This window comes from Diceros bicornis, chromosome 18, assembly GCF_020826845.1.
Source record: "Diceros bicornis minor isolate mBicDic1 chromosome 18, mDicBic1.mat.cur, whole genome shotgun sequence".
NCBI lineage: Eukaryota > Metazoa > Chordata > Mammalia > Perissodactyla > Rhinocerotidae > Diceros > Diceros bicornis.
The window spans coordinates 28,170,932-28,183,918 of record NC_080757.1 but is presented as its reverse complement, the minus strand read 5'-3'; the positions used below and the strand labels follow the sequence as shown (position 1 = coordinate 28,183,918).

The 12,987-nt window shown below is 38.1% G+C and overlaps 1 protein-coding gene across 1 annotated transcript in view; it reads left to right on the top strand.

Moving 5' to 3' along the window:
• Positions 1-1,971: 1,971 nt before the first annotated feature.
• Positions 1,972-12,987, top strand: part of VMP1 (vacuole membrane protein 1) — a 124,088-nt gene continuing 113,072 nt past the window's right edge. Inside the window, exon 1 of the mRNA XM_058560517.1 lies at positions 1,972-2,097. The gene's annotated coding sequence lies outside the window, so the exon portion shown is untranslated. The remainder of the gene's footprint in view (positions 2,098-12,987) is intronic.

The following is a 12,987-nucleotide window of genomic DNA, read 5'->3' as shown; positions in this document are numbered from 1 at the left end:
GCTCAGTAGCTCATCAACTTAAAAGCAGCTAGCAGCTACTCTATCAGACAGCGAGATACAGGATGTTTCCATCACTGAAGAAAGTTGTACTGGACGGTGCTGGCCTATATACTCTCTTTCCGGTCAATCAATCAATCAATATTTATTGAGGGCCTATTGTGCACCAGGCACTGTTCTGGATCCTGGAGATAGAGTACTGAACAAAAAGCAGTCCCACTCTTCATGGAGATAACATTCCAGTATGAGGAGGCAGACAAGTAGTTTGTCAGATGAACCATCTCATTTATTCCCAAATCATCATATGCTGAGGATTCCTAAAGCCTTTCCTGGGTTCTAAACTTGAATTTCCAGCTTCTGCTAGATATCACCACTTAGATGTCTATGAAGTACCCTAAACTATGTCCTAAACTGAACTCAGTATCCTCACTTCCCTCTCAAACTTCCTTTTTCTGTATTCTTGATTTTTGAGTAACCCTGGACTTTTCCTCCTCTGTCCTACCACATCCGGTCACCAAACCTTGTGGAATTTATCTGTCTTAAACCAATCTCCTTATCTACTACCAGTGCCCTAATTATCTCTTGGCCAAAAATTAACTTCTCTACCTCTAATTTTTCCACATTTGCTTCACCCGTGTGTGACCTAGTTCATCCTAGTCCATCTGCCCCTAAAATTATACTTCTAAAACACAAATCTGATTCCATAATTTCCCTACTCAAAAATCACTGGCTAAATGCCTAAAGAATAAAACATAAATCCCTTAGCACGAATTCAAAGCACTACACAATGCGGTTATAAGCTACTTTATCCTTCTAACCCGCTCTTCCTGCTACATACTGTACTATCCAGCCACACCAAATTACTAGGTCCTTTCAAGCAGCAATCTCTCCCTGAAGTTATTTTCTATTTTTCTCCACTTAAACACACAGTCACAAACAAAAACATCCTTTTCACCCCTGAAGGCGTAGTTCAAATGACACCTGTCTCTGAAGTCTTTACCATCCTCCAGTCAGTCTTTTTTTTTCCCCCCAAAGCCCCAGTACATAGTTGTATGTCATGGTTGCACATCCTTCTAGTTGCTGCATGTGGGACGCGGCCTCAGCATGGCCAGAGAAGCGGTTCCTCGTGTGCGCCGGGGATCCGAACCCCGGGCCGCCAGCAGCGGAGCGCGTGCACCTAACCGCTAAGCCACGGGGCCGGCCCCAGTCAGTCTTAATTATTTACTCTTCAGAGCTGCTGTAGCACTTATACATAACCACTGTACATCATATTCTCAGTGTCTATACAGTGCCTGGGGTATAATGTCAAAGGATTAAATACTTCTCTCGACATTATGTCTGTGTGACACAGGGGGGCAAAATTTTCGATCATATTCTTAGAAACCTTTTCTGTCCTCGTAAGACTCAACAAGTTGATATGCTGTAAGTATTCAATAAATAGGACAGAGAATGTAAGGCCTGCCTGGTATTCTCTCACAGTCGAGGCGAGCGCATCGACGCTGCCTGAATAAAGGCTTTCCCTAGGTCCTGGCCCCTTCTTTCAAAGGACGACTGGCAGAACAGGAACAGAGGATCCAGCGACCACTGGGCGCAAGACAGTTTAGGAAGGAGAAGATGAAGGGGGGGGGTATGGAATGAGGTGGGAAGAAATCTTCCAGCTGGAGAGAGAATGGTGATCGACATCCCTCTCCTTCGCCCTGTGAGGGGCCAACCTACCTAGAGCACCTCTCCTCCGCCTCACTCGCGCCTCTGCGTTCTTCACTTCTCGGTAGCGAACACGTTTCTATCGTGCGAGCTACCTCTTCCGGGGTCCCTTGACAAGAAGTTCCGGATCAAGCACCGCGCAGAGAACAGTCATCCTTCCTCTCGCCCCGCCCACAGGTCCCGAACCCAGAGCCGAACTGAAATCCCGCGACGAACGACTTAGGTTGCCGAAGGGTAAGGGGAACGTTTCTCTTTTGGAGGCGGTCTCCCGGGGGGGAAACGGACCGGAAGTGACGTGAGAGAATTCCGGTTGGCCGGATCCCAGCGGCGCGTGTGAGAGTCGGTCGGGAGCCGCTTCCAGGATCCTGAGATCCGGAGAAGCCGGGATCAGAGCGGGTAGGTAAACCAGCGCAGAGAATTAGGGACGGAAGTCTGAGACTGTCCTCAAAGCTTGGCTTCTTCCGGAGCTCTCCTACTTAGATCTTGCAGGATTGGGGCACTGTGCAAGCAGTGTTTTAGGGCGCTGCTGACTCTAGATCTCTCAGTCTGGCGGTAGCCGGGTTATTTGGGACAGCTCCCCGTGGTTGTCCACCGGTGCACTGAACCCGTGCACTGGTCTCCGGATGATTCGCTCTTACTGCCGCGCACTTGGAAGCCGTTCGAAGCTTCTGTAGAGTACCCGTCTGCTCTTCCTCCCTGGGTGTCTAGGACCTTAGAGTAAATGGAGAAGAGCTTCCCTGCTGATGACCAAGCTGTTTCTCAGGATGTCAGTTTGCGTTCTTGTCCTCCCCAACCACTAGCGCATGATGCTAAATGTACCCGCTTTTAAACAAAATTCAGGCGTGCAAGTGCCATCTAAAGCGTTGGTGGCCAAGAGGGTGGGGCCTTCGCTCCGTAGATCTCTTGCGGAGGAACTTCACGTTATGTCCCACTACTTTCATGAGGAATAGGGTCCTCTGCGTTTTCCAAATCCCTGACTCCTCCGACCCGTGTATTTCATTACAGTGGAGGGTTTGCAATAAAACGTGAAGGTCGGCTTAATCGCTAAAATTCCAGGAAGCCGTATGTGGCCCTGCTAAGATTACTTATGACCTCCAGTAGGTTTTACACTATTATCTTTTGTTTTCCTGCAACTCCATGCAAAAATCTCATAATGTATAGGCTCTGGCACTGTTTACCTATCTCAGCAACATAGCTCTTTTTCCTAACTTTAATGTTTTTCAGTTCTCTTTCGGGGCTTGTCAGAAATTTTGTAGACACATTGCACTGATTCTTTGGAGAAGCTTGTGCAAGTATTTCTAGTGTTGTAATGATAGAGAATTTAATGTTCTGACTGCTAATATCTATTAACTGTGTTATCATTAGTTCTGATTTTAGTTGTGTATTCTTAGTATAAGTGATGACAGTGAGAAACTATTATTTACTATTATTTACTAGGCAACATTTTATTCTTTCTCGGTTATGTTTTTATTGACCTTTGAAAGAGAAATGATGGTTCCCAGACAAATGTGGCCAATTTGTGTAGGTGTGAAATGATTCTACAGTAGAAATCTTTTATATTTTACTTCTTTGCCTATATTATTTTAAAACACTGAAGCATTTTTTTTTCCTTTGAGGGATGTATCCTGCTTGATTAGTAAAGTTTAATTTCTGTGACTCACATTCCAGAATAACTAAGTTTCTGATTTACTTCAGTAAATGGTTTAATGCCTTTTAGTGGTTTACCTATAGCTACTTTAATCAGTTTGTTGTTTAATTTACATATTGTTCTTAGTTTTGAGTTAGAAAATTTTTTCACACTTGTCTTTGAAATAAGGTGACTAGATTTTTGAGATGTAGAATTATATAAATTAGATGTTATCATTAATTTTAATGTTTGGTAAATTTGCTTATTGACTTTATAACTGCCAAACTTGATCTTAAATTCTTTTTGTTCAATTCAGTTATCAATTCAGTCCGGAAAATCTGGACTGATTATCCAGATTTTCTCATTTTTACAACTTCTTCCTACCTTTGGCTTGAATTACTGCTTTTTAGGATTTTGAAGAGCATTAAATTTTAAATCAGAAGACCTGGATTGAAGTCTGCGCTCCAACACTTACTGAGTGCAAGTTGGCAGGTTATCTAACTTTCTGAGCTCTTCTGGATTGTGTTGATAAACTTACTGCTCATTTTACTTCATAGGATTGTCACAGTGATTAAGTGAGATAGTAAATGTGAAATCACTGTAAAAATGAAAATATGGTGATATTGTCATTTTTACTCTGAAAGCTGGAAATGTATCAGTGCAGAATACTGTTACTTTGCATCATTTCAAAATTTGATCTTTTATATTGTGTGCTATTTATCTGAAAACATTATTACACACTCTTCTAAGATAATCTTTGCCCTACTTTTGAACACAATAAAAGCTAACCAAGAATAGTTTGATACTGTAATCCACTGAATTAGTCATCTTGGTTAATAAGTAGGTGACTGGAAAATGAGTATAGTTTCGCATTTGGGAGTTTAAATCTGATCTGTCTTGGTCATCATGTATTGTCACTTAAGAATTTCCAAGTGCAAAGGAAGCTGAAGTTTTTGGTGCTTACGTATAGTTAACTAAAGGTTAGAAGTAGCCTTATTTATTTATATTAAGCAAGAAACTATGATTTCACTAAAACCTACTGATAGAAATATTTAGAATTAGAAGCAACCTCTATGAACATATAGTGAGATTCTTCTCATATAACAGAGGAGAAAATTGGGACCCAGAAACAATCAGTAATTGGCTTGCCTGAGGTCATATGGCTTAGGTAGGGCCAGAACCTGAACTGGAAATGAGGCCCAAGTGTTCTTTCTGTTCTGCTAAAATTGTCTCCAGCATGTTTATATGGTTTGGTAATATTTCCTGTTTTGCATGACACTGGTTTCTCTTATATATTAAAGGGATCTATATGTATTAAAAGGATCTATATAGTGTATATTTTTTTCCTTTCCTAAATTAGCTGATTTAGTCTTGTAAATTCTAGGAAAACAAAAACACTGTGCTTGGCAAGATTTGCAGTGGAATGGAATAAGGAAAGAGAAAAAGAAGTTAGTTCTATTTTTCAGAATAGTTATTCTGAGTTCGTGCTTCATTGCTGTGAGGTATTGAGGTGTCTTCTTTCTGGCAAGTGGAAAAGACAGAAAGGATCTTTGTAACACATGTCTCTGCTGAGTGAAAGTTGTTGCTAATGAGTAGGAAGAAGCTGTATTAATTTCTTTGCTCCTGCTAAAAAAATTTCCCCAAGCTGCTTGTAATTTTAATATTCTGTGTTAATTGTCTATTAATCTATGTAGTCATTTCTCTAATTATTTCATCCTGGGTAAATAGCTACTGTAGGAAAGTTAATTCTTTGACTTGTTGGGAATGCTTTGCTTCCACTGATTTCACAAAACCTGTTTTGTCCCTCCCCTTTCTTGGAGATTATAGTGCCAGGTGCTTATTATCATTGCTGTTTTGTCCTAATGCTCTTTGTTGGTGTCTCTCTCTCTTTGGTATGGAAATAAACTCCAGATTAGAGAATCTTGAGTAACCTCAGAAACAAACTGGATGAATTGAAGTGATAACTTGTTTGGTGCTATATTAGTTAATAATCTGCTTTCACAAAGACTTGCAAATATTTTGGGGGGTAATTTCTAAAGTGTTTATTGCTTCAAGAAACTCCTTGTTTTGTCTGGGAAAGCAACTTTGTGTAGAGTTTGCTGAACTGATATTATGTATTATGTAAACTCTTATGTAAAGCTCATTTAAAAATGTTATGCTCCTTGAAGGTTTTGGAAATTTGAACAGGAGATACTTTTCTGTGTCAGATAAAAGATGATACTTAAAGCTTAAGGCCTTTTTACATTAAGCAGGGGCCACCCATTGAGTAATCCTATCCCAGCTGGTCTAACTATAATTGCTCAAGAGTTTGGCCTTATCCAGAAATATATAGTCTTTTCAGTAGTTCATTGTTATGTTTTCTTTTGTTCTCAAGGTTCTGTAATAATAACCTTGGTCTTTATAGATTTTTCTGGAAGGACCGGATAGCTAATGTTAAGAGCCAGGGCTATAAAGCTAGATTGCCTTGGTTCAAATTCCAGCTCTACTAGTGCAGTCCTTGGACTAGTTACTTAACCTCTTGCTATCTCAGTTTCCTCCTAGACAGTGAAGTCAGTACCTTTATTGTTAGGGTTAAATGGATAAGTAAAGCATTTAGAACAGTGCCATGATCGTTATCATCATGTGGTCTGCTGAGCAATTGCTAACAACTCTTTCCCAACCCTCTTTTGAAATCATGTCTTTATATTGCTGCTTACTTGATTATTGTTTGCTCATTATTAATGAAGTTTCAATAAATATATATGTATATTTCATTTTGTGAATATTTTACAACATATGTGGGATTCTTAACCAAATGAGGCATTGTAGGCTATTATCTCAGCCTTTTGTGTATTATTGTTAACAGTTTACGTTATCTGTGTAAACTTTAACACAGAATTTGAGAATTGAAATTTGGGAATTTGATGTTTAATGATGTCTTCTAGCACTTACTTTTTTTGCATCAGAAGATCCTTTTTCAATGACATCTATCGCTGTATCTGTTCATTCATCCGATCAGTAAACAAATATCTTGTGTCCTAGGCTTTTTACCAGGTTCTGGGGAAAACAATGGGAAACAAAGACAAAAACAGATATTTTATTCAGGAGCCTGATAGAGAAAAAAATAAATACAGAAGTGAAAGAATAAACATAGTGTAATAAATGTTATGAAGGAAACCAACAAGGGTCTGAGAGAGAGTTAATGTGAATATGTGCCCGTGTGAGACTTTAGCACAGTACTTCTGGAATACAGCAACATGAGATTAGGTAGGAAGCATACTCATGGTGCAGGTTATGTAGAGCTTTGCAGGCTGTGGAAATGAGTTTGGATTTAATTTTGAGTGCAATAGGAAGTCATTCTACAATTTCAAGTAGGGGAGTAATATGATTTATAAGAAGTTCACTCTTGGTCATATGTGAAGGATGAATTGAAGGGGACAAGAATAGAAATGGAAAAAGAAGTTAGGAGTCCATTGCAGTAGTCTAAGTGAGAGATGAAGATGGCCTGAACAAGAGTAGTGGCAAAAAAGTGGAGAGCAGTGGGTGGATACTAAATATATTTGGAATAGGACTGGGTCCTGGATTAGATGTGAAGAGTAAGGAAATGAGAAGAGTCAAGGATGACTAGGCGTCTTGATTTAGTAACTGAGTGGAGGGTTGTGCCAAGTACTGGGAGAGGGAAGGTTTGGGGAGGACCAGGTTTGTTATGAGAAGGGAGATGGGGATAGGGAAGAAAGGACATGTTAAATTTGAGATGCTTAGGAATCATACGAGTGGTGCTATTAGGTATACAGATCTAGAGGTCAGGACTAGAAATACAAATTTAGGCTAATATTTTAAACTATGGAATCAGGTAAGTCACTTGGGGAGATAAGGGAAAAGAGAGGGCCCAGGTGAGATAAAAGAGAACTGGCAAAGGAGGCTAAGGAGTGTTTGAAGAATGATCAGATACACAAAACTAATAAAAGTGGTTACATCTAGCAGAGAGAGTACTAGACAGATGAGGGGCAGAGGGGAGCAAGATTTTTCATTTTTTCTCTTATATAGTATTTATATATAAAAGCATGTGAAGGTTTTTACTTATTTAGAATTCTTTTAAGAAATGGTCAGCTCTGTCAAATGCTGTCCTGTGGTCTAGACGAGGACAGAATAAAGTCCAGTAAAGTCAAATTGGTTGATCTGACTAGCCGCTTCTCTCATTCTTGAGTCTAGTTCCTTCCAGAAGCTTTCAGGTCTCCACATTGCCAAAAGCATTTAATCAAGAGCATATACAAGGTTCTTCTGCCCGTAATAAGTTTTTGAGATCTATCTGTAGGAGATTTCCATACTATTTCTATGGGGTGGAGAAATTTTCTTTAGTTTTTATTAAATAATCATAGAGCTATCCCTAGGATCTCTATACCTGCAAAACTCTAATATTTAAGAATTTAAATATTTGAATTTATCAGTATCCTTAATAACTATTGGTAAGTGAAACATGCCAGGCAGGCTCCTGCCTCAAAGTCTTTGCACTTTTTTTTCTCTTTCCCTATAGTGTTCTTCCTCATATTTTTACATGGCTTTTCTCTAATGTCAGATTCTCAGAGAAAGCTTCTCTATCCACTCTATTAAAAATTGTGCACAAACACATACATATGCACACATATCAAATGTCTTTATTTTTCACTGTAGCACTTATCACTGTCTGTATGTGTCTGAATTTTTGTTCAGTGCTATCTCTAGCATCTCAAACTATGCCTGGCACATACTATGCCTGGCACATACTATGTACTCAGTAAATATTTGTTAAATGAGTAAATGAAAAATTCATTTTCACTGCTATATAATATTTCATCATGTAGCTCTACCCCAATTTATTTATTTGTTCTCCAGACAGTGGACATTTGAGTTGTTTATAGCTTTTTTAAGACCAATGTTACTAAAAATATTGTTTTACGTATCAGCTCTTCACATGTGCAAGACGTTCTTTTGGCTATATACGTAGGCATAGAATTGCTAGCATTAGAGTATGCCAGTATTCAACTTTACAAGTTGTTTCCCAGACTTTGCTGTTGTGATCCTTCCTAATTTTTGCCAAAGGACTACATGTAAGAATGGTGTGGTGGAGTGTAAAATTGAGTGATGGATTGCAGAATAGTCACAAATTCTTCTCATCGTTGTATGCATACCCCTTTGCAATATGATTTGCTTCTAGAGTCTGTTACTCCATTCCTTGACTCTGTCCCTGGCTATGTGACTTGCTTTGGCCAAGGGGACATTAGCAAGTGTGACACAACAGAGGCTTGAAAAGCACTTGCACATTGGGTCCTGTCTTCTCCTACTGCTCTTTGGAACGCTGAGCCCACCATATGAAAAAAGTCCAGGCTAACCTACTGGGACATCGGCGACCATGTGGAGCAAAGACAAGGCACCCCAGCAGAGACCTGCCTAGCTCAAGAGCCGAGCTAGCCCAGACCAAAACTGCCCAACCTAACTTATACAATCATGAGAAGTATTAAATGATTTTTTAAGTCGCTCAGTTTTGGAGCTAAGTTGTTATACAGCAAAAGATAATGGATACAAATGGTATCTCATTGTGATCTTGATTTATGTTTTTTAATTGTCAGTGAGGCCAAGTAGATATCTTCATTATTGGCCATACATATGTCCTCTGCTATGAAATACCTCTTCATGTCTTTTGCCTATTTTAGTTTTGTAGGGTTGTCTTTTTCTTAATATTTTAAACTCTATATAATCTGCCTACTAGTTCTTTTCAGTTATGTGTTTCCCTGGTTTATCTTTTCACTTAAGATATCTTGGGATGAATTTAAGTTTGAATTTCAATGTTGTCTAATTTATCAGTCTTTCCATTATGGATAGCTCTTTTGTGTGTCTTATGAAATCCTTCCCTACGCCAAGGCAGAAAGGTATTTATGTTTTTTCCTAAAAGTTTTGCTTTTTGACTTTTAAATCTTTAATCCATTTGAAATTGAATTTTGTGCATGATTCGAAGTAAGGATCCAAATTTTCTTTTCTTGTATGGATAACCAATTTGAACAGTCTCTCGTTTCCCCACTGATCTATCTTGCCATGTCTGTCATATAGAGTTCCAAATATACAAGAGGCTTTTGAGGGGCCCTCTTTTCTGCTTCTTGATCAGGTTTTCTATCTCCATACCTATATAACACACTTTCATTATTTATTACTATTACATACGTATAAAGAGATATATACTCTGGATACAAGAACTTTGTCAGATATATGTGTTGCAAGTATTTTCTCTCATTCTGTGGCTTACCTTTTTGGTTTTTTAAACAATGTTTCAAAGAGCAAAAGGTTTTAAACTTGATTAAGTCCAATTTATCAATTTTTTCTTTTATGCTTCATGCTTTTGAAGTCCTAAGAAATATTAGTCTACCCCAAGATTGCAAAGATTTTCTCCTGCTTTTTTTTTTCTAGAAGCTTTATAGTTTTAGTTCTTACATTTAGATCTATGATCCATTTCAAATCAGTTGTTGCATATGAGAGATGAGTCGATGTTCATTTTTTCATAAGAATATTGTTATTCTAGTACCATTTGTTGAAAAGACTTTCTTTCACCATTAAATTGCCTTGTGCGTTTGTTGAAAATTAATTGACCATATGTGTGTGAGTCTATTTCTGTATTCTTTCTTCTGTTCCACTGATCTAGGTCTATCCTTTTGCCATAACCACACTGTCATGATTACTACAGTTTTAAAGTAAGTCTTGAAATCAATTAGTGCAAGTCTTCCAAGTTTGTTCTTTATCTAAATTGTTTTGGCCATTCTGAGTTCTTTGCATTTCCATATAAATTTGAATCCAATTATCACTTTCGACTTAAAAGAAAAAAGCCTGCTTGAGTTTTGATTGAGATTGTATTAAACCTATATATCAGTTTGAGGGAAATTGACATAGTAACAATATTGAGTCTTTCAAAGGATGGACATGGTGTATTTCCCCGTTTGCTTAGGTCCTCTGTAATTTCTTTTCTTATTTTTTAGAATAGATCTTGTACATATTCTGTTAAACTTATCTCTAAGTATTTCGTGTTTTCAGATGCTATTGTAAATGAAATTTTTTAAAATTTAACTTTCTAATTATTTATTCCAAGTACATAATAGAAAGAGTATTGGTTTCGATCTTTCATCCTGTGACCTTGCTAAATTCACTTATTGGTTCTAGTAGTTCTGAGCAGTTTTCAATTTTCTCTTATTTTGCCCATAGTTACTTAGAATTCTGTGCATTAACTTCTAAATATGTGGAAATTTTATATTTTTGTTACTAAAGTTGGATGTAATTTCTGGGTTATCAGAGAATGTGGTCTGTGATGCCAATTCTTTGGAATTTGTTGAGACTTATTTCTTCGCTTAATCATAAGTGGCTTATGAAAAAATCTGTATTCTCTAATTGTCAGATGCTGAATCTTATATCTATCCCTCCCTACATTTTGTTTCTTAATTGTGTTATTAAAATCATCTGTCTTTGCTGAATGTTTTGTTTTGTTTTCTGTTTGGTTTGAAATATCAGTAATTAACAGTTGTTTTGAAATCTCCCAATAATGTTGGATTTATCCATTTCTGCATATATTTTTATCAATTTTTATGTTATAAATTTTGATGCTGTATTCTATTAGGTGCATTCAAATTTAGAATTGTTACATCTTCCTGGTGAGTTGAACCTTTTATCATTATATTCTCTGTCCCTAATAATGACATTTGTCTTTTCTCTTTCTATGTCCTTATGAAAAAGCGTGGATTTTTTTTTTCCCCCTGAGGAAGATTAGCCCTGAGCTAACATCTGTTGCCAATCTTCCTCATTTTTTGCTTGAGGAAGATCAGTCCTGAGCTAACATCCCTGCCAGTCTTCCTCTACTTTATATGTGGGTCACCTCCACAGTGTGGCCTGATGAGTGGTGTAGATGTGTGCTTGGGATCCAAACCTGCAAACCCAGGCCGCCGAAGCGGAACACACTGAACTTAACCACTACGCTATAGGGCTGGCCCCTGGATTTTTAAAAAATACAATTTTCAGTCTGTTTCTAAAGTGATGAGTTTAGTCTGTTTATGTTTTTTTTTTGATTATTGACATATTTGGACTATTTGGACTTGTTTCTATCAAGTACTATTTTTATGCTCCCCAGCTTTAGAACACTTTAGCTATCTTTTCCTGATTTATATACCATTGTCCAAATTTCAGATCTTTTAAAAATTATAGTCACAAATTAGACACTTTTATTATTTTGTACAATACTTATTTTATTTACTTTTATATTTCACATTTTATTTTTCTACATTTCTTATATCTCAGCCAATTTGGGGGGATCATTACTTTCTTCTTATAGAATATTCTTTAGAAATTTATTTTTTTAGTAGATCTGGTGCTCCCTCATTTATTGCTTACTATTAATGTCTTTATTTTGGGCACAATTCTAGACTAGCAATTTTATCTCAAAAATCTAATGATATTATTTCCTTGTTTTTTGGCTTTCATTGTTGCTGTCAAGAATTCTGCTTTCAGGGCCGGCCCGGTGGCGCAAGCGGTTAAGTGCGTGCGCTCTGCGCGACGGCTGAGGTTTGCCAGTTCGGATCCCGGGTGCGCACCGACGCACTGCTTGTGTAGCCATGCTGTGGCGGTGTCCCATATAAAGTAGAGGAAGATGGGTACGGATGTTAGCCCAGGGCCAGTCTTCCTCAGCAAAAAAAGAGGAGGATTGGCATTGGATGTCAGCTCAGAGCTGGTCTTCCTCACACACACACACAAAAAAATGAATTCTGCTTTCGTTCTGTTCTTTCAGTTTCAGCAATCTGTCTCTTCTTTTTGGTTTCTTCAGGATCAAAATCTGTTTGCTTTAGTGTTCTGTGGTTTGATTGCAGTGTTTCTGGATAGAATATATTTTTATTTGTTCTACTTGGGATATATTGTACTTCCTAGATTGATGGACTCATTTCTGGAAAAATTAGGCCTTCATCTTTCCAACTCTGGAAATTTTAAGCCTTTATCTTTTTGAATTTACATTTCCTCCATGCTTTCTGTTCTTCTGGGATTCCAATTAAACAGTGGTAGACCTTCTCACTGTGTCTTCTGTGTCTCTTATTCGCTTATATTTTCCATTTTATCTCTGCTGCATTCTTAATAAATTCCCTGGATAGCTCATCCAAGTCACTTCGTCTGTGTCTGATCTGCTGTTTAATCCATCCACTGGTTTTTAATTTCAACAGTTAAATATTTTTTACTTCTAGAAGTTCCATTTGCTTTTCCTTCCCTCAAATTTATTTAGTTGTGATAGTTTTTATTGTGTGCTTGTCTTTGTAATTGCATCCTTTGTTCTGTAAACATTTTTGTGTGTGAGGAAGACCAGCCCTGAGCTAACATCTGTTGCCAGTCCTCCTCTTTTTGCTGAGGAAGACTGGCCCTAGGCTAACATCCGTGCGCATCTTCCTCTACTTTATGTGGGACGCCGCCACAGCATAGCTTGACAAGCCGTGGGTCGGTGCGCGCCTGAGATCCAAACCTGCGAACCCTGGGCCACCGCAGCAGATCGCGAGCACTTAACCACTACACCACCAGGCTGGCCCCCTGTAAACACTTTTATACATAGCTATTCTATAATATATTTATTCTGCACTTGAATCTCTAATATCAATTTTTCTTGTCCTTCTGAAGGGGTAGGGGATGGTGGG